Raw genomic sequence first — 19,152 nt, 5'->3', positions numbered from 1 at the left:
TATGGCAGTGAGAATTTCAGTTGATTGAGATGTACTTTCAGAGCAAAGACCTTGCCCCGAGAATGATGTGGTTGCCAGGTCTGCCATCATTCTGCTTGTTCGCTAGATCAGGCTGCATGGTATTATATGTGGTACTGAAAGGTGGGGGTGCATGCACTGGCCTTGTGGTGGTTTTCCCCAAAAGAAAGTTTCCCATCAAAGGGTGTTGAATGAGTTCAGTGATTGTGGGCCAGATTTACAACTCCCAAATCTTAACTTCACAAAACCCTGCTAATATTGTTTTGCTATTGTGAAAATTAGTTGTCAGCTGACGCCTCAGGGATAAACCAGTTGTCAAAGAGGCCAAATCCCAATTTCCAGAAATTATAGTGATGGGGGGGCCCGGCTCCTAAAAAATATTGCCTGGGGGGGCTGGCCCTAAAAAAGTTTGAAGACCTCTGCCTTAAAGTGAGCAGTGAAAAGGTACAAGTCAGCCAATCAAAAGAATGGTAAAGAAGCTAAGCTCCAGGGGAGGGGCAACAACTGGAACAGGATGGCAAGCCATCACTAAGAAGTAAGTAAATCTGACAATAAAGTCCACTCATGATGAGCAAAGAGGGCCATTAGTAAGTGTTAAGTGAAAATTCATTAGTGAGGGGTTTGTTACATACACATTGAGCAACAGACAAAACAGCCATCTTCCTTCTTTAAAATCCAACATAAACTGTATTTATACATATATGCACGAAGTGGTGAGCATGTAGTGGAATATGGTGCTCTAATCTGAAGGCCAGGCAAGGCTTCAAAGAACTCGGTGCTCAGTATGTGAATGATCATTTATGTAAGTTAGACTGTGATGGAATTTCTGTGGAAGCAGTCACCTGGAGGGCTGCCCTGCAAATTGCACGGAGCAGGTGACAGAGAGAGCAGTGCTGTGAATGCATTGTTCGCCATTGTCCAAAAGATGTCACACTTGGGCTTCATTGTATGTGTGGTTATATGGGGCATTGCTGAGCCATGTGAAATGTCCTTTCCAAGATGGTGACCCATTGAGGAATTCCTGTGTCATCTTCCCAATCCAAGATGAAGTTTATTTTTTTCTGTGAAGCCAGTTCCTGTTTGAACCATATGTAAAGAACATTTTAACCAAAGCTGAATGAGTCACAATGCATTAGTTCCTTTTGCTTCATGCAGTCTGATTTCTCTCTGTATTTTCTATTGAAGGTCCTGGATCTGTTAACCCTCTACCCTGTCTACTTCTCCATTAATCTTCATGTACAATCAGGATCTGCAGGATTGTCAAGAAGATCAGGTTCTACAGGATTGTCAAGGAGCTTTTTTTACCCTAATGGCTTTTTAATCCAAACTGGAACTCTCTTTAGGAGACATCTGACACCTTTCATAGTGACTAATAAGAGAGACACTGTGGCTTCTGAGAGAAGCTATCCTTTTCTTGGGAAAGAAAAAAGTATCAAGTCAGTAACACATATTATCTGAGAACAATGATCTAATTGCCAGTCTTATCCAGGCTACATTCTGGAGATCAAATAAAAAAGGGGGGTCACTGTTCCGAAGGTAGGGGTACCAAAGGTCACCCATTCACCAAAAGGAAAAATGGAAAAAAACAAGCAAAAGAGTGAGCCAAGGTCTAGGACCCACCGTTCTGAGGCAAGAGCAAGTCTTGTCTCTTGTTGCCCTCACACACCCTGAAAGATGTCATGCTTCATCATCGGGAGCTTGCTACTCGTCGGGCCGGTGCTGCAATGCCCTACGGGTCCCTGGAAGGGTCAATTGGCGGAGATCTTTTGAGAACAGCTGTCAGATGAGTGCGGGTATATGGGGTGAGTCCTATATGAGGGGGGAAATTGTAAGTGAAAGTTAAAACTGGCTATGGGTTACCAAAGAGGGTATATTTTATTGTGACGGTACCCTTGTCAGAGTAAAAAACTCTAAGGACGTGCGTTACTCCACTGGGTGTAATGTGCCCTGGTAACTAAAAGGTCGACATGTTTCGCGCCTGGTTGGTCATGAGGATCCGTGGTGCTTCATCAGGACTGAAAAGTTGTGTGTCTCCTCAAAGTACATAAAAGTGCGTACCTGGCCCATAAAGACAAGAGGCTGACTGTGCTTCATACCATGGGACTGGTTCTCATAGTGGTGGCTGTCAAGGTGTGCACAGCAGGGCGGCAGCAGGTTACGCCAGAGAGCTGGCGATCACGTGTGCGGTAATGCCGGCTCCCGAGAAGCAACCCCCCTATGTGAGAAAGTGCCGTGACTAGAATGACAAAGCACACAGGTTACGGACTGATTCAGCGTTGTTGTTAATGGATAGTATGGGAGAAAACGCCCTAACCTAGAGTCATGTGGAGAATTGCTCCATGGGCTAGGGCGTAGGTAGACCTGCTCCTAACGGGCTAAAGGAAGGAAAGTGCGAGAGAACAGAAAGAGAGCAGTGCACTCACGCCACAACAATAGTATATCAGCGACCTTCTGTGCGAGCTGGGCGGCATTTTTCTTGTGAATCTACTTACAGTTTCCACTAGAGTGCTGGCTTTCAGCACCTACCTGTCCTGATGCCAGCCCACATGTTGTCTGGCTGCAGTGAGAGTGGCCCAGATATAGTAGCTGTGCTGGCGGTTGGGCGGCTACCCCTTCCACAATGCCTCGTCATACAGCAAACAGGCATGCATGCGGAGGGTTGCAGTGTTGGTGTCCCTGTATACTGTGCCTGCACAAAGTAAGAGAACCACTGCCTTAGACCGGCGCATTGTCAGAGAACTACTACCTTAGACCTTCACGTTGTGGTCAAGACCCAGGGGAGGCTACCTGTTGTGGTTGCCACGGGGATGAGGTATGCCTACTCAAACTGACGCTGCAATGCATGCAAAAAAGGGAGTTAAGGCATAAAAGAAATGTAAAAGAGAATTATGTTCACTACGTGCAATAAGCTAAAGAATGTCATATGATGCACGGCCGGTTAGAGGGTCCTGCTGTGTAGATAACACAACAGGGAAAATGGCATAGTGCAGGTACAAAGGGAGGAACATGGTGTAAAAACGAGGGGCAATCCCCATAGATGACATAAGGAAAAAGTGAGCTTATGGTACAGGTGTAAAAGAGGGGTGTGCATTGTCCACCCACTGAGTACTAGAAAAAGCTGAGGTGGTGTGACTATTGTGAGACCACTAAGAATTGGACAGACAGGCAATATTAACTCCTATATCTCAGGAGCGGGGAAGGCAGGGAGTTTGTTTTGTTCAGGTCAATGACTAACAGTGTCAGTGCAGAGTGTTACAGTTCGACCCGGGGTATCTCACCATTTAGGCCCCGTGTGTGGGTACAAAGACAATTAACCCAGCGTTGCTCACGTCTCAGGAGTGAAATATTGCTCCATGTCTGCTTAGCCTCCAGGACGGTCCACTGTATCTCCTCACAGGTGTGTCCTTTTTTGATACAAAGGTTTGTCATCTTGGCTGCCGTCCGGCCACGATGGATGGTGCTCTTGTGCTCACTGATCCTGGTCTTCATGGGTCGAGTGGTCATTCCAACATATCTGAGTTGATAGGAGCACGTGACCATATATACGCTATTCTTGGTGTTGCAATTTGTTGTGTGCACGTTGTTCCCAAGAGAAATCCTCCATCTGGAGAGTTTTGGTGTGTCTAGTGGAGGAACAGACACTACATGAACCACATGGGTAATGTCCTGATGCGGGGGGCAGGGTCCACCGAATGGTGTCCTGGGGTTTCTTCTTGGGCTGTGGTCGTGTGTTAACCAGTTGGTCTCGTAGGTTAGCTGTGCGCTTGAAGGCAAATCTGGGCTGCTCAATATTGAGTGAGCCAGTGTTGAGGATCCTCCTGTTGTGTTTGAAAACTGTATTTATTTTGTTAGACAGCGGGATGAAGGTCGTACTGCAGATGAGGACATCACTCATCTGGGGCTCCCTGATTTCAAGTAGTCCCTGGCAGTTGGTATTTCTAGCATGTTTTTTGACCTTCTGGATGATGTCTCCTGGGTAGACTCTCTCATGCAGGCTCCTGGCGAGCGAGTTCGCTTGTGCGTCAAACTCTCAGATGTTGCTGCAGTTGCGCCGTATCCTAAGGAACTGGCCATAAGGTGGCTTCTCCCTGAGTTCCTTAGGATGGTAGCTCTTGAAGCTGACGAGGCTGTTACAATCAGTCGCCTTCCTAAATGTCTTTGCATGTAGGTATCCATTTTCCAAAGTGATCAGTAAGTCCAGGAACCAGACGGCCTTATCGGATAACGTCTTGGTAAAGCGTAGATGGGGGTTCCAGTTATTGATCCAATCATGGAACTTCACGCAGGTCTCTTCCGTGCCCCTCCACAGACTCAGAATGCCGTTGATGTATCTCCTCCAAGTAATAAGGTGTTCCTGGAATCGGTTGGTGTCCGTAAAGATGTGTATGGCTTCAAAATGTGACATGTACAGCCATGCCAGACTAGGTGCAAAGGTACTACCCAAAGAGGTTCCTTGTACTTGGTGGTAGGTAGTGGTCCTGTACATGAAAAAGATGTTTTTGAGTGTGATGGTGATGCAATCCAGGATAAATTCAGCTGGAGTATTGGTAGGGAGGTCTGCCTCCCGTAGTAGATTCCCCACTTCTTCGATGGTGGCATCCTGGGGAATATTGGTTTATAATGCTACAACATCCAGTGTGAGGAGGAGGTTGATTTCTTCAGTGTTGTCATCATTGATCTCTTGGATCAGATTAAGAACGTTCTGTGTATCCTTAAGGTATGCAGGAGTAGCCTGGACCAGGGGGCACAGAAATAAATCACTGTACTGGCTGAGACGTTCAAGCAGGGAGCCTATCCCAGAGACGATCGGACGTCCAGGTGGAGGGACAATGCCCTTATGAATCTTGGGGAGCAGGTAGAAATACAGCATCTTCGGATTTGTGTTTACCAGGAAAGCTGCTTCTTGGGGGGAAATCGAACCCTCGGTGGCCACCTCATTTACCATGATCCTGATGTGTGTAAGGAGTCGTTCTGTTGGGTCAGTGACCAGCTTCTCATAGAATTGGGCGCTGATGAGACGTCATGAGCATTCTTGTTCGTAGTCATTAATATCAAGGATCACTTGGCTCCCCCTTTGTCTGCAGGCTTTATAATGATGCTCTCGTCATCTTTGAGAGAGGTGATGGCCTGACGGAGTTTGTTAGGCATGTTGTTAAATGTGGGTTTTCTTTTGAGTTGGTTGGCCTCCTTAAGAACCGCCTTCTCGAAAGTTAGGACCTCGCTGGGTACCATGCCCACTGTGAGGGTGAATTTGGAGGTTGGTCTGAGCCCAGAGTCCCCTCGTTCAGGTGCAGGATTTTCATTAAAGAAGGATTTGAGTCTTATTTTATGGAAAAGTATATGTCATTCCTCGTTCATGCAGAATTTGTCCTCTTTGGGGGTTGGTACAATGCCTTGACCCATCTCCAGAACAGTAACCTCATCAGTGTTGAGTTGCCTCTTGAAGAGATTGACAATCAGGTTCTTGGGTGTGTCATGCTTCTTGTTGTTCTTTGGTTCTCCATGCCCTGCCATTGGACCTGTTTGTTCCCTCTTCTTCTTCCTCTGCCTCTGCCCCTGGCTCTGTTCTGAAAAGGAGGAGGAGGAGGGTGATGGAAGATTGGAACCCTTGTTGTGGACCTGGGTAGGCTGGGTACCACATAGGTCCCTGTGGGGGATACGGTTGGTTGAGGTACCCATACATGGCTGGTAGCGGAGGTGGTGGGAGAAGTCCCTGCTTGTTTGAATTCCTGCCCCAGCTGTTGTTACTTGCATTGCTGTTGGATGAGCGGTTTGAGTTGTTCGAGGCTGTGGAGCCGTCATCTGAAAGAGCATCATTGTCTGTGGGTTGGTAGTCCTCCTTGGTGTAGGGACATATATTCTCTCAGCCAAACCTTTTGATATCCTTCTACAACTTTTGGATCTTCTGTTGTAGCAGGTAATCGCAATGGTCAGACATTTCTGCATTGATCTCGGCCAAGCAGGTTTTAAAGGCAGATATACTAATGCCTGTTTTCAGGGCATTCTCGGCTATATTGATTTTAATAATAAGCACTTCAGAGAGACGTTTTGCTGTGCCTATGTTCAAGATGAGCCAGTCACGGGTGCATTTCCACGCGATCTAGCTCCATTCTCGTCTGAAGATCAGATCATCCAGGAAGATCCGCAGTGCGGTCCTCACTAGCAGACCATTCGGTGATGTGTTGGCTCTCAGGTACTCAGTCATCACAGATCCGTGTGGTGCCATTTTGACCTGTAATTGTTTAAGTGAAGCTAGGGAGTTTCCGTCCTCTTGTAGACTGGCTGCTGCCATATTCCCTTCACTGTCTAGTAGCAATGGGGTTCTGAGGAATTCTGCTACAATGTCCTCACCGAAGCTTAGTCCTAAATTATCGCCCATGGTAGAGATAGTCATGTCTCAAGAGGAGAACGAAAGGGGGAAGAAGGGAAGAAGAAGAGGAACAAAAGAAATGGTGCCTCGGCTGAGCCGCCGTGCTACGACTATATCAACAAAAAGGAAGGTGGGGACCTGGAGCTAATTATGGTCCAGTGCCCGTGCTCCTAAATCAAGTCGTCATATCAAAAAGGGGGGGGGTCACTGTTCCAAAGGTAGGGGTGCCAAAGGTCACCCACTCACCAAAAGGAAAAAAGGAAGAAAACAAGCAAAAGAGTGATCCTAGGTCTTGGACCCACTGTTCTGAGGAAAGAGCAAGTCTTGTCTCTTGTTGCCCTCACACACCTCAAAAAATGGCATGCTTCATCATCGGGCGTTTGTTCCTCGTAGGGCTAGCACTGCTATACATTCTGGAAATGCCATTTTTGAAGGAGTCTCCCTCAAAGCCACAGGCCAGCTCGTGGCTGTAATGCGTTCTGTAGGATGCCTCATTTACTCTGCACACATGTGGTATATTGCTGCTTACTGTTGTCACATTACATTTTCTCGATTTACTGTATTCTCTGTTCAAACATTTCAACTTAAATTACACAAACAACTATTTTGGTCCAGCCAAACTATATAAATAGTCAAAATAAATAATAACATATACACTAAGAAGTGAGAAGTGGGTAAGGGAGAGGAGCAGAGTACGCAGTGAGGCAGAATAGTAGTGTTGGGTGAATAACAGGAGTATTGGGTTGAGGTGATAGACAGAATCCAAATACTGGTAGGGGTTATGGAAGAGGCAGTGGGACAGACATCTTGGGGAACAGCAGGGCTTGAGAAGGCAGGGTGGAACTGTTAGCAGGGTAAGCAAATGTATGAGAACTTAGTTCCCATGCTGGGTGGCTATACATGGTAGAGATCATGAAAATCCTCAGTAAAGTTGATTATATAAAAAATCTAAGGGTCTCTCAATATAGTTTTGGTGAACAAATTGTGCTGAAAGTTTGTGATGCTGCTATTGCATCAATGGGTGGGTTCTGTGAAGCTTGTTCTATTACCTTGAAAGATAGGCATGTGTTCATCAAAGGGTGATTATTAAGCACTTTAACATTTGGTTCGATAGTCCTAAAATAATGGAGGTTTGGAAGATTTAGTACAGATGCAAGATGGCCCAAGACAAAACCAGGAATGTCATGAATATAGGATTAAGTGCAGGCTATATTAATGAAAATGGAATATGCATTCCGCAACAGACCACACTCAAGGCACCCATGATTTGCACTCTCCCAATGATCCATAAGAACCTCCATGAACCACCAGTGAGATTGTTTACTTAAGGATGCATCCGTTTTAGTACCTCTATGTAAATATGTGGATGTGTTTATTAAATGGAAAGTGCCAACATTTGCATCCTATGTGAAACTTCATTAACATCATTGAGGGTACACAATTTAACAATGAGCAGCATGGTTTTGTAATTCTAGAAGTAGAGTCCATTTACACCAACATACCCCAGACGGAAGCCTTGCAGACTATACAAAGGATATTTACATCGATCGAAGAGATTAACCATGCCTCTGTTGAGTTCATCATGCAATTAACAGAAATAGCACTGACCAACAACTATTTTATGTTTAAAAATGAATATTATTCTCCAAACTAAGAGTGTGGCTTTGATAGCATGCTTTCCCCCAGATATAGCTAATCCTTTTATGCCAAATTTGAAACAGGATTAATGACATGCCAAGAAAATCCATACACACAAAACATCCATTAATGGAAAAGATACATAGCTGACAACCAGATGCTACGGAATGGTGTCATTAAGACGTTGAAGGAATTCACTGACTGAATAGCCAGAGTGTTGACCTCAAAATTACAGAAAATTGTAGCAACAATTAAATCAATTACTCTGATCAAACACAATTATGCGACACTTTACATCATATTGTATAAAAACCCACAAGTGCCAACTCCTTCTTCAGATTTAATAGTTTCCATCCTCGATCTATCTTTCAGCGATAACTTGCCATATGGATATTTTTTTCTTATCGCGAGGTACAGTATCCACAAAGATGGCTGTCTCAGTGAAGCGGACATCTTGTCTAATAGGCTAATTAGAAAAGGTTATCCAAGAAGGCACTGAAGTGTGCCACCTATAATGCCAGAGAAGGTACTACTGACCCAAAACCAAACAAAACTCATAATGAAGGGATTATGATGGTGACCCCTTTTAACCCCATGAATAATTTCATCCAAAAGAGTGTGAGGAAACATTTACACCTGTTAGAGGCGACCACCAACAATAAGCCATCTCTGATTGCCTTCAAACATAACAAGAGCATCAGGGATTATGTGGTGTATGCCCATAGGGATAAAGACACACCACAGACCATTACAAACATTTGGGGTCTAACCCTGTAATGAGGCATTTCAAATTTTGTAAATTCGCCATCAACACCACATTGCTGGTAGTTAGAACACATAGCTATAAGTTAATGTCACACTCTCATTGCAGCACAAACAATGTCATTTATGTGATCAAATGTCCAGGAAACGTGTTATATGTGAGGCAAACTGAACAGATGTTAAAGCTGAGGACATATCAACATCGCAGTCCTAGAAGGTGGAAGGCTGAAGGTGCTCCATAAATGACACATTGTGTCAATGCAAGACATTCAGAGAATGACATGGAATTGCTGGTGGTGGAGGCATGAGACTAGACACTAGAGGAGGAAACATCAACACCATTCCCTCTATTAGAAAGTCCAAATGAATGGACCCCCTGCAGTTTAAAATAAATTGACTAAATGATGTTTATGAACTACAGAGAATTGCAGCCCTTGCTGTATAAGTTAATGTACAAGAGTATCAACAAATGTAGTAAATAGTTGGACCTGCATGTGGTAATGGTTATTGTTGGACATTAACATCTTTTGCATGACATTCCCACTGAATTTTACCTTATTTTGCTAACCCCTCTTTTGTTGGTCATAGGACTCTGGCACACTTTACGCCAGCTGATCAGTGGTAAAGTGCTTGTGCCATTTCTTTCAGACATGTTACAATTGGCATACACCTAATTGGCACATTTCATTTACCTATAAGTCACTAGAATCTGGAACTACCTGTACTCAGGGCTGGTAAATCAAATGCTACTTGTGTGCCGCCGCAATTACTCTGCCACCCAATAAAGTAGCGCTGTAAAAGCAAGTGTCCTGGACTGCTCCTGCAGCCTGGATGCTGAGTTTTAAACTGCCATTTTGACCTGGCTAAACAAATCTTTTTCCAGGCTTAAACCTTTCTTTTTACTGTGAATAAATCACCCCTACTTTAGGCTCTAACTTACTATATGGCAGGGTGCATGGTATTTAAAAAGTTGAATGTGCATATTTAATGTTTTCATGTACTTGCAGTGAAAACCCTGCAACATTGTTTTTCACTGAGGCAAGACTGTTCCTCTTGAAGTAAATCTCTGGATTACAATTATGACAACTTATAATGCTTAATTTCAATTTGGGGGCAGCTAGAAAAATAATTCAAGGACTTATTTAATAGTAATGTAAAACCAAACCTAGGTGTCAAATCAGTGTATTACTATTTTGTAGATGACACATAGAATTTTATCCTTTTCCTACCTAAAACCAAAAGGCTTTTCTGCCAGTGCCCTGCTGTCACCTGACCCCTGATGGCTCCCCTGTCGGGTCACAGCTATTGCTCCCCGACATTGGACAAAGGGCCCTGGGATTGGGGAGGGAGACAGCTTTCTTGACAGGTTGGCCTGGAGGCTTTGCCCATGGCCCTTCCTGACCTTCTAATGATGCCTACTTTGTTACTGGCAAATAAAACTCACAACTAGGCCTGCCTCCCCTTTGTCGCTCTAGTCAAGGGCACCAAACACATTTGGGGTAGAGGAACTGACCATAAGTGGTGTAGGTGGTGCAAAAGGCTTGCACTTCACCCACAGGCTCGCCCTGGGCATAAACGCAGACCCCACAGACCCCTCCTTAAAACACTCCTGGACCAGTGAAGCTTAGAGGAAGGACTGTCCTACTGTCTAAAACATGAAGGAAAACTAGACCTACTTGCTTTCAAACTAGGACCCAGGAAGGACTCCTAGGGTCAGTCATATGACCTCCTAGTTGAACTACAGGGACTCAACAATCTTCCAGAGGCATTTCCCTGCAATTGCCCAGCTGACCAGTAGCAACTGGACCTACCCCTGATCATGTGGCTGGCCTCTGTTGTAGTGAGACCTAACCTCCAAATGGTGCTTCCCAGGTCCTGGACCCTTATCTGTCATTACAGTGTACTCCTCCTGTCCCCAAATTGCAAAATCTTTGACTTAGAAACTTTTTGACATGTTTCTGTCTGGAGAGCCAACAGAGACCAGAAACATTGAAGATGCATCTATCCATGTAGAATCCATGCTGAATCACCACCTTGCTGGTATACTCCACTGAAGGAGATCTGAATTCCAGAAAAGTTTCAAACATAGAAGGTTTCACTGGGGGAAACGCTGAGCCGAAGCTGATTGACATTGAGCCCTTCTAGGCATGGACTCTGGACTTCTTGCTTGGAGCTCTCCTGCCTTCGTCAATGACCACACTAGAGCCCCGCGATTCAGCAACCCACCATCACAAAGCTCTGCTTTTCCTTTATCCAGTTCTAATGATTGGATTTTGTCATTTTGGTATCTATTCCCCAAATAATTGCTGTCTTTACTCCCTCAGGTTTCATCCTCCTCAGTTTATGAATTGTAAGCAGTTAGCGCGGGGACACACAGTTTTGTGTAGCCAGGCGCTCTATAAATGTTTTTATTATTATTATTTAATTGATTAAAATGTTTACATTTTTCTACATTTTTATTCGGGATTTTTCTTGTTTTTTGTTTTTACTTTATTACTGCTGCTTAAATACTTTGCATAGTGCCTCTATGTTAAAACTGACTGCTTTGTGTCAAGCTACCAGAGGGATAAGTCCAATTTGATTTAGTAGGTTCACTGGTTAATCCTGACAAGGACTGTGATTAGTATTTGAAGTGGTTTCTCAAACCCTGTAATTAATAATCCCCTTTCTTACAACTGATAAATAGTCACCTGCTAAGTGAGATTCCAGAAAAGGGGTAGAGCAGCAGGAGCACAACCATGGGCCAAGAAAAAATGGAAAGGTCCCAGCATTATATAACTAGAGTGGGGCCCATCAGGGGCAACTCATCACCATTGAGCCATATGCAGGAGAAAGGGCAGTGAGTCAGTAGACACTGAACCTCTATACAGTCTAAGGACATATAAATGAAGGATAGGGCACAGGGAACAGCCATCCACCATGCAAAGCTTGGAAGAGGAGTGCCTGTATTTGCGGACCCAGAACTACAACTAAAGCCTCAAACAAGGAGTATTAATAACTCACTGTGGATGCACCCAGGAGATTTGAGACTGACACTAACCCACATGACCATTTTGTCAAATCTCAGACATGCAGCTGAATTCAAGAGAAGACATTAACAAGAAATTATTTGAAATGGGCATTAGGACACAAACAGCTATCAAGTTGAGATACTAGCAGAGCCAGCCATATCAAAATATATGTTAAACAGATACTGATATAATTAAAATCTACACAATGCTACTCTGATAGAAATGCGTGCCATGGGACCATTAGCATATACTTTACCAAAGCTAGTGAAAATTAGACAGTAGAGACTTGCACATATTTCTCAATTGTCATACTAACATAGAACTTTTAACAAAATCCTGGAGGAGCTGCGAGAACATATTGGTGTTGGAAGGATTCTGCTCAGAAACAGAACTATGTCTGGGATCACAGGACGTCAGCATGTAGGGACTCAGTCACCTTCCCACAGCAGTATCTGTCGCCCATGATACAATGTCAACATGTCACTTTGCATGATATCAATAACAGATGACACAATGTTATTCAAATTGTAAAAACAAGAAGGCAGCATAATAATACTATTATCAGCAACAGTAAACAATTACGGTGAGCAATCTGTCTTAAACATGCACCAGCTTCTATTTGTAGGAACTTCCCAATTTCATGCATAAATACATGTTTTAGAATGTGGGGGCTTACAGCCTGATTCATCATACTCCCGTTTTGCGAGCCCCTAATAGCGATTCATAACGCTATTAAGGACTTGCAAAACGGGATTCATGTAGAAATTGCATAAAGAAATGCGATTCCTACACATTCCTTATTTGCGATTAGCAAATTGCTAATCGCAAATAAGGAATAACTCCCCATTCATTCCTATGGGCCAAAAGGCCCATAGGAATGAATGGGGAGTATTTCTTATTTGCGATTAGCAATTTGCTAATCGCAAATAAGATAGCGATTTAAAGGGTGCCAGGGGTGTCCAAATGACACCCTGTAGCACCCCTTAAATGCAAATTGAAACAGGTGTTGCGCACACACATGTCCAAAGGACATGTGTGTGTGCAACATGCAACTTAGAAAAATGCTTTTAAAAGCATTTTTCTAAGTTTTCGCTATTTACCACGAGGTTTGACCTCGCGGTACATAGCGGGCCGAAATTGCGAATTCGCAATCTTTAAATGGATGATGAATTGCATTTAAGGAATCTCAAATAGAGATTCCTTAAATGTAATTCCTCGCAAAATAGCGAAATCGCTATTACCGATTTTTGCATTTGGGATGATGAATCCCAAATGCAAAAATAGCGCTCGCAAAGGGCCAGATTCTCAGAATCTGGCCCTTTGCGAGCCGATTTCAGCTTGATGAATCAGGCTGTTAGGGCCTAGTAAAAAATCAGCCAAACCCATATCTTCGGCAGGAGAGAAAGATGTTGTTTAACTGCAGACAGTGTGGAATGTTCCAACCACTGTTGACATAATTTCCCCGCCGAATAGATGACAACTGTACCTGAATGTTGGGAGTGGACCGGGCCTGCTGGCCTTACACCCAGGTGTGGAATTCAGTAAATAAGCATGATAACCATTTGTGTCTACTGGACACTATTACCACCTGTGAGTATTTAAAAGTGAGGATTTAAATGTACCATTCTGAAACATACTGTCATATTTTGTCATATTTCAAAGCCGAAAATAGAAGGAATAGTGGGTGCATTCATTTCCTAAATTTTAGCAAATCCTAGACACATGGTCTGTTGAACAGCGTCATTCAGGAAAATCATTTGTGTTGGGATTAAACAGGCTTGGAACAGGGTTTCTGTTCCCAGAAATTGCCACGGTTTGGTACCCCAAATCGATTTCATTTCAATTGTGTCCTTCCAAAAGTTATATCCTTTGATGGATAATTGGGTGACAATCGAAGCAGTATACATGATATTGGTTTGCGTAAGCATTTTTTTTTTGGAAGAGTACGGACTAACTTAAGGTAATGCGATGTCGGTTCTGATGTATTGTCTCCTGAAAAATAGGTAAATTTGTCTTTATGTGTTTTAGAACTCCCTTGTGGAGGAATTTCCTGTATTTCCTGTATGGTACCAAGGGAAGAGTTGAAACTGCCAAGGACTCCTTGTGACCTACTTTTGAGAATCCGGCACACTGTGTAGTGTGACATGATCAATAGAGACAAGCTGATTGTCTTTAGAACCAGGAAGCGCTGGCAGGATAGCAATTTTCGAACCTTGAATGCAAAGGACTGGCACCGGTACTCAGTATGAAGGATGTAACTCCTTTTTCACCACTACCTTCACTCGCATGAAATCTCACATTTTTGGAATCTAACCAGGAGAGGCTGGTTTCTTCTCGATGCTTGCAGAGACAGACATTTTCAAGTGCTCATTGGAATTGGTGTCACAGAAGTCTTGTAGATCCTGTAAGACAGCAGACAGAGGTCTTTTGGGGAGGTTATTTATTGCCCTTTGAACCCCATAAAGGTGATGGATTGAACTATGCCATTTACCTAATAATCTATATGTTAAAGACTGCTTTAAGTCATGGTTCATCCTTTCCACAACAGAATTGCTCTTGGGCCTGTATGGAGAGGAATAATGCACCTGTACAACCAGAGAAGCCATAGAATCCCGCTTTTGAAGCAAAGTCCAGGCCCTGGTCCGAGCTGAGTGAACCGCATGCATGTGCCCTGGTAAAGACTTGTATGTCTTTAATAACAGTTTGAGTGTCTGCCAAGCACTGTGGCCAAACCCAGAGAAATCAGGAGCATGAATCAAATGCAACTAAAATCAATTTAAATACAGTAACCCATATCAGTGGACCACAATGGTCAAGATAAACACAGCCATAAAGCCATGGTGGAAGCCTTAATTTGTTGACAAATTTCACAACACGAGGCATATTTTTTGGCCTATTGATGCAAACCGTGCCACCAATAACACTGTTACTGGCAGTGTCTATATATCACATGCTACACCATTCCGTATTCCCCAGCGTTGGTGATTTTCGGTACACCACGGGTGGCAGATTCACAACTAGAGTGGCTGGCGTTCAGACTGGGGATGACCTTTACAGAGATGGCACACTCCTGCACTTTGATCGAGGAGGACGGGTTTCTTCTGGGACAGTTGTTATTGCATACTTTGCTCAGAGGTACTCTGAGTCATAACCAAAGCGACATAGCGAACGAGCTGCCCACGCATTTAAATATACAATACTTACATGTACTAGGGCACAGCAAGTATTTAATTAGATGACTGGCGGGTTTGTTGCGCACCAATACAGCACATCCTCTCATGCAGTTACGTGGTAAGTGGGAGACTGAGTTGAGCCATCCCTACACCCATAAGGATGGGATGCTGAACTGGAGAGCCCTGTCATGACCTTCGAAATGCCAGATTTCACCTGATTCAATTGTATGTTGTACACAGGGCCTACCTCACTCTAGAAAAAATAAATTGCTATTTTAGACTAGCAGTTGCCGCCTGCCTACGATGTCAGCTGATAAATGCTGACTTGCTGAATATACAGTGGGTGTGCCCTCATTTCACACATTATTGGTGGACTGTAATGGACAGGTTGTTACATTGCACGGAAAGAAATCTTGTACACACATGGGAGGTATGCCTATTAGGGAGGTAAAGCAGAGGCCAGAAGTATAAGGTTACATCCCGCTTTATTGATGTGGGGCTGACCTTGGCTAAGTGCCTTATAACCCGCAGATCGAAATCCTCCGATCCCCCACATCCTACAGCCTGGCTCCAATCATTTATCAATTGGACACAGAGAGCACAGCCTTACACAAGAAAGATAACCTGGATCTCAGAAAACATTGCCCCGCACTGGGATGCATTAATGGGAAACTTAAACACTGACATATCATCCATCTCATGCCGCGGCGACTCTAGCATGGAGGGTAAGGGCGAAGCGGGGAAAGAGGTCTATGCGATATCTTTTGTAGCTGAGGACAGCTCCAATGCACACTCTTCTTGGCTAAGTGATTCTTAGCTGGTTGATGCTCCAGTGGGGACTGTCATCAGTGGAGCATATCCTTGACCACATGCACCTGTATGCTGCACACAATGACAGGGAAATGAGACTGGCTGCTTGGTCAATGACAATGGTTGAAGAATTTTTTTTTTATCAGTCACCATACATATAATATACGTTGCAGGCTGTTGCTTTGTTGTAAAACTGTTTAGCTCTGTTATGTACCTGAATTGCAAACATAGCATCTATTAATGTTCACTAACGACTACTACGGTTTTATCAATTTTAATGATGATGCGTAACAGCTTCCAAAATATGCCCACATGTGCTTTGAGATGCCATCTCCAATTTTTACTGTCAGTGATAAAGCTGTGTATAGAATATATATGCTAAACCTATTTGTAAAACAATAAAACAGACAAACAAAAAAATAAGTGTGGGGAATTCAGGATATGTATGTTCTAGTGCAAGAAGCAAAGCTTTAACTTCTTAAAGGCCATGGAGGATTGATCTCTATCACCATGGACTCAGGCAACTAAGCACCCCAGAACACAACACTGTGAACTCTCTCAGGAGTCATGGTAACAGGTTATCACCCTTTGTTCCCTCACTCACACATGTCTACAATAAAGAGAGAGATGCGTAGAAAGTTACAATATTTATTGAAACAACATGCTCTATCATGTAGAAACTGTTCTTCAATTAGAAGACATATGCAAGTCAATAATGTGATTAGCACAAATAATACATTGTACACAATGAAAAGCCCTTTCATAGTGAATGACAAATTAGCCTAAGCCTACCCTTACTACGTGCATACAATATTATACTAAAGATCTCTGGGATTAGTGTCGGAACCCATTCCTGAGAGTCATAATCAGTTGGTCAACATATTCGGCTCATTGCTTCTTCATCTCAGGACCTTTTCTCTGCATGCAGTCTACATAGAGAAAATGCAGAGTGCGCATGACTGGTTTGGTCGGCCCCAGATGGCCGACCCAACTGTCAGGGCCCACCGCATTGGGCAAGCCATTCCTCCTGGTACCCACCCACCCCCAACCAGGCATACTTTGCCTTCTGATTTCTTGCAGCACGAAAAGCTGAAACATAAAATGGTATTTTAAATACCATTTTATGTTTTTGCTTCTCGTGCTGTGAGAAAGCAAGGGGGCGATGCTCCTCCACCCTAATGGAGGAACAGCCTCTGCCATCTCGCGCTAAAAAAGCATCGTAGCCCTCATAACTTGCTGTCGCTGATCACTATAAGGGTGGATGCATCCTAGCACTTTCTAGTGTACCTCAAAAGAGGAAAATGGAAGGCATTGGAGGAGAATATCCCTTTTCCTCTTGAGTGTTTTTTTTGGCTCTCTCGTTACGGCATTCAGTTTGTTGTTTTGCAGTTGGTTCTGGATATAAACAGTCAGGCGCTGGAGGGTGACCGAACATACATTCTACCTGGCGTTTTTTTGTAAATGAACAACTTCGGGTAGCCGGTCACCCACAGCTCTCCCTAGTGAACCTCATATGAGATTGCTACTATTTAATGGTTGACCTTACAACATTCTCAGGAACTAGAGGCGTTCTATCTTGGCATGCTATAGCATGGCTCTCCCACCTCCAAGATGATTAATACGTAATGTCATTGGACCTGTCCATGCCAGTGCATGGCAATCATTAGTTTGCCACTTGGGTACACACACCATCTCTTTCTTAATTTCTTTGATTTGCTACTCATCTGAATTTAAGCTTGACCCTGTCTACCTCCCTCTCAATTTCCGGCTAAACACCGAGTCCAAACAAATGTAACTATATGTGACAAAGCGTATTTAAGAACTGAAATACAAATACCTTTGATGTATTATCTTCTTCTATCTATTTCAAATCAGTATACATCACTTCATAATTGCAGTAAACATACTTAACATTGGTTTTTGCCATATTGTAAACCTCTATTTACTAACATAAATCAAATCAAACTTTATGTGGGTGTCTGAGACATCCATAAAAGCACATACAAATTAATACCATCATATTGATTCAAATAGAAAAAGCACCATAAATACTTAAAGTTAAAAATGTAGGCTCGAGCATCAATAAATTAACAAACCATAGTATTTCTTGAAAGTACAGCTAATTTCAGGAAAGAACCCTCACAAAAACATACTTCCTCATAGTTTAAAAATGCTACTCTACACTGCACAAGTTTACGTATACTCAAAAACGGAATTAAAACATTTTTACTGAAAAGAGTGTCATATTTACAAAAGAAGGCAAAGTCACATGGGTAAGCACTAGTTGTTAAATCGTTATGTATCCTGGAGGGGAACGGAGCATAGACATGCCTAAAGTGGTAGAGCAGCGACCTCTTCCATTGACCTTGTGATTTGGAAAGATAGAATTCTAGTCCAATAGAGGTGCTTAAGTAAACATATGTTTTTATGGACGTTTTTATCGTACTCAACTATTTTCTGAGAGATGTTCCTAATCTGCTGGAATTTATGCTTAGCCCGATTTCTACTTCATACACAAACAAGTGCTGGATTATCAAAGAGATGCCTGACCGAACCTTTCAAATGTTTTATAAACATATGCAAGCCAGGGTATGTTAAGACCCTTTCGCAGGCCAGACAATCTTTGGTAACTTGATTTAAACTAGTTTTAGGGTTGAGCCAAGCTGAAAAGCATAAAGCAATTGGGCCCAACCTAATGCACTGCTCTAAATAAGGAGCCCTAATTCTTCATGGCATATACATTGCGGAATCGAGTGAGTTACTGAGAGGAGCTACCTACAAAAATGGTACTCCTCATTCTGGATGGTAGTACAGTTATCGTAGCTTCAAATTCTTGTTCCATACACAGCAGTGGCAACACATTGTGCCTCATACATTTAAAGTACCGGTATAATTGATTTCATCATTTCATCAAATGGCCGCGGTAAGGTAAAGAGTGCCCCAGACAACGAGAAAGCTTAATTCTGCAATTTGAAACATTGGTACTAAAAGCACCAGAAGAATCAAAATGAACCCTGAGATAAGAAAATCTGTTTATGCCTTACAATTGTTTATTGCCAAGAGCAAGAGCGGGAGGACTCAACCGTTTGGGGCCTCAAACCACAATATATGATTTGGAATCATTAGTAACCAAGTCAAGTTCTGCCAGGAACTTTAGCAAAATAAGTAATTAAAAGATGCAAGGCCTTAGGTGTGCGATGCATGAGAACTACATCGTCAGCATATAACAATGCAGGTAAAGGTGCATCTCCTATACTAGGGATGTCGAGAATATCACTAACTACAGAAGGGCTTAGCTTGTTAATATATCAAATAAAGAGAAATGGAGCAATAAAGTTTTCCTGCCAAACTCCCTGAACACTGACCAAAG

The sequence above is a fragment of the Lissotriton helveticus genome, chromosome 2_1 (assembly GCF_964261635.1).
Source record: "Lissotriton helveticus chromosome 2_1, aLisHel1.1, whole genome shotgun sequence".
In the NCBI taxonomy this organism is placed as follows: domain Eukaryota; kingdom Metazoa; phylum Chordata; class Amphibia; order Caudata; family Salamandridae; genus Lissotriton; species Lissotriton helveticus.
The sequence above is the reverse complement of the archived record's forward strand: the minus strand, read 5'-3'. Positions refer to the sequence as shown.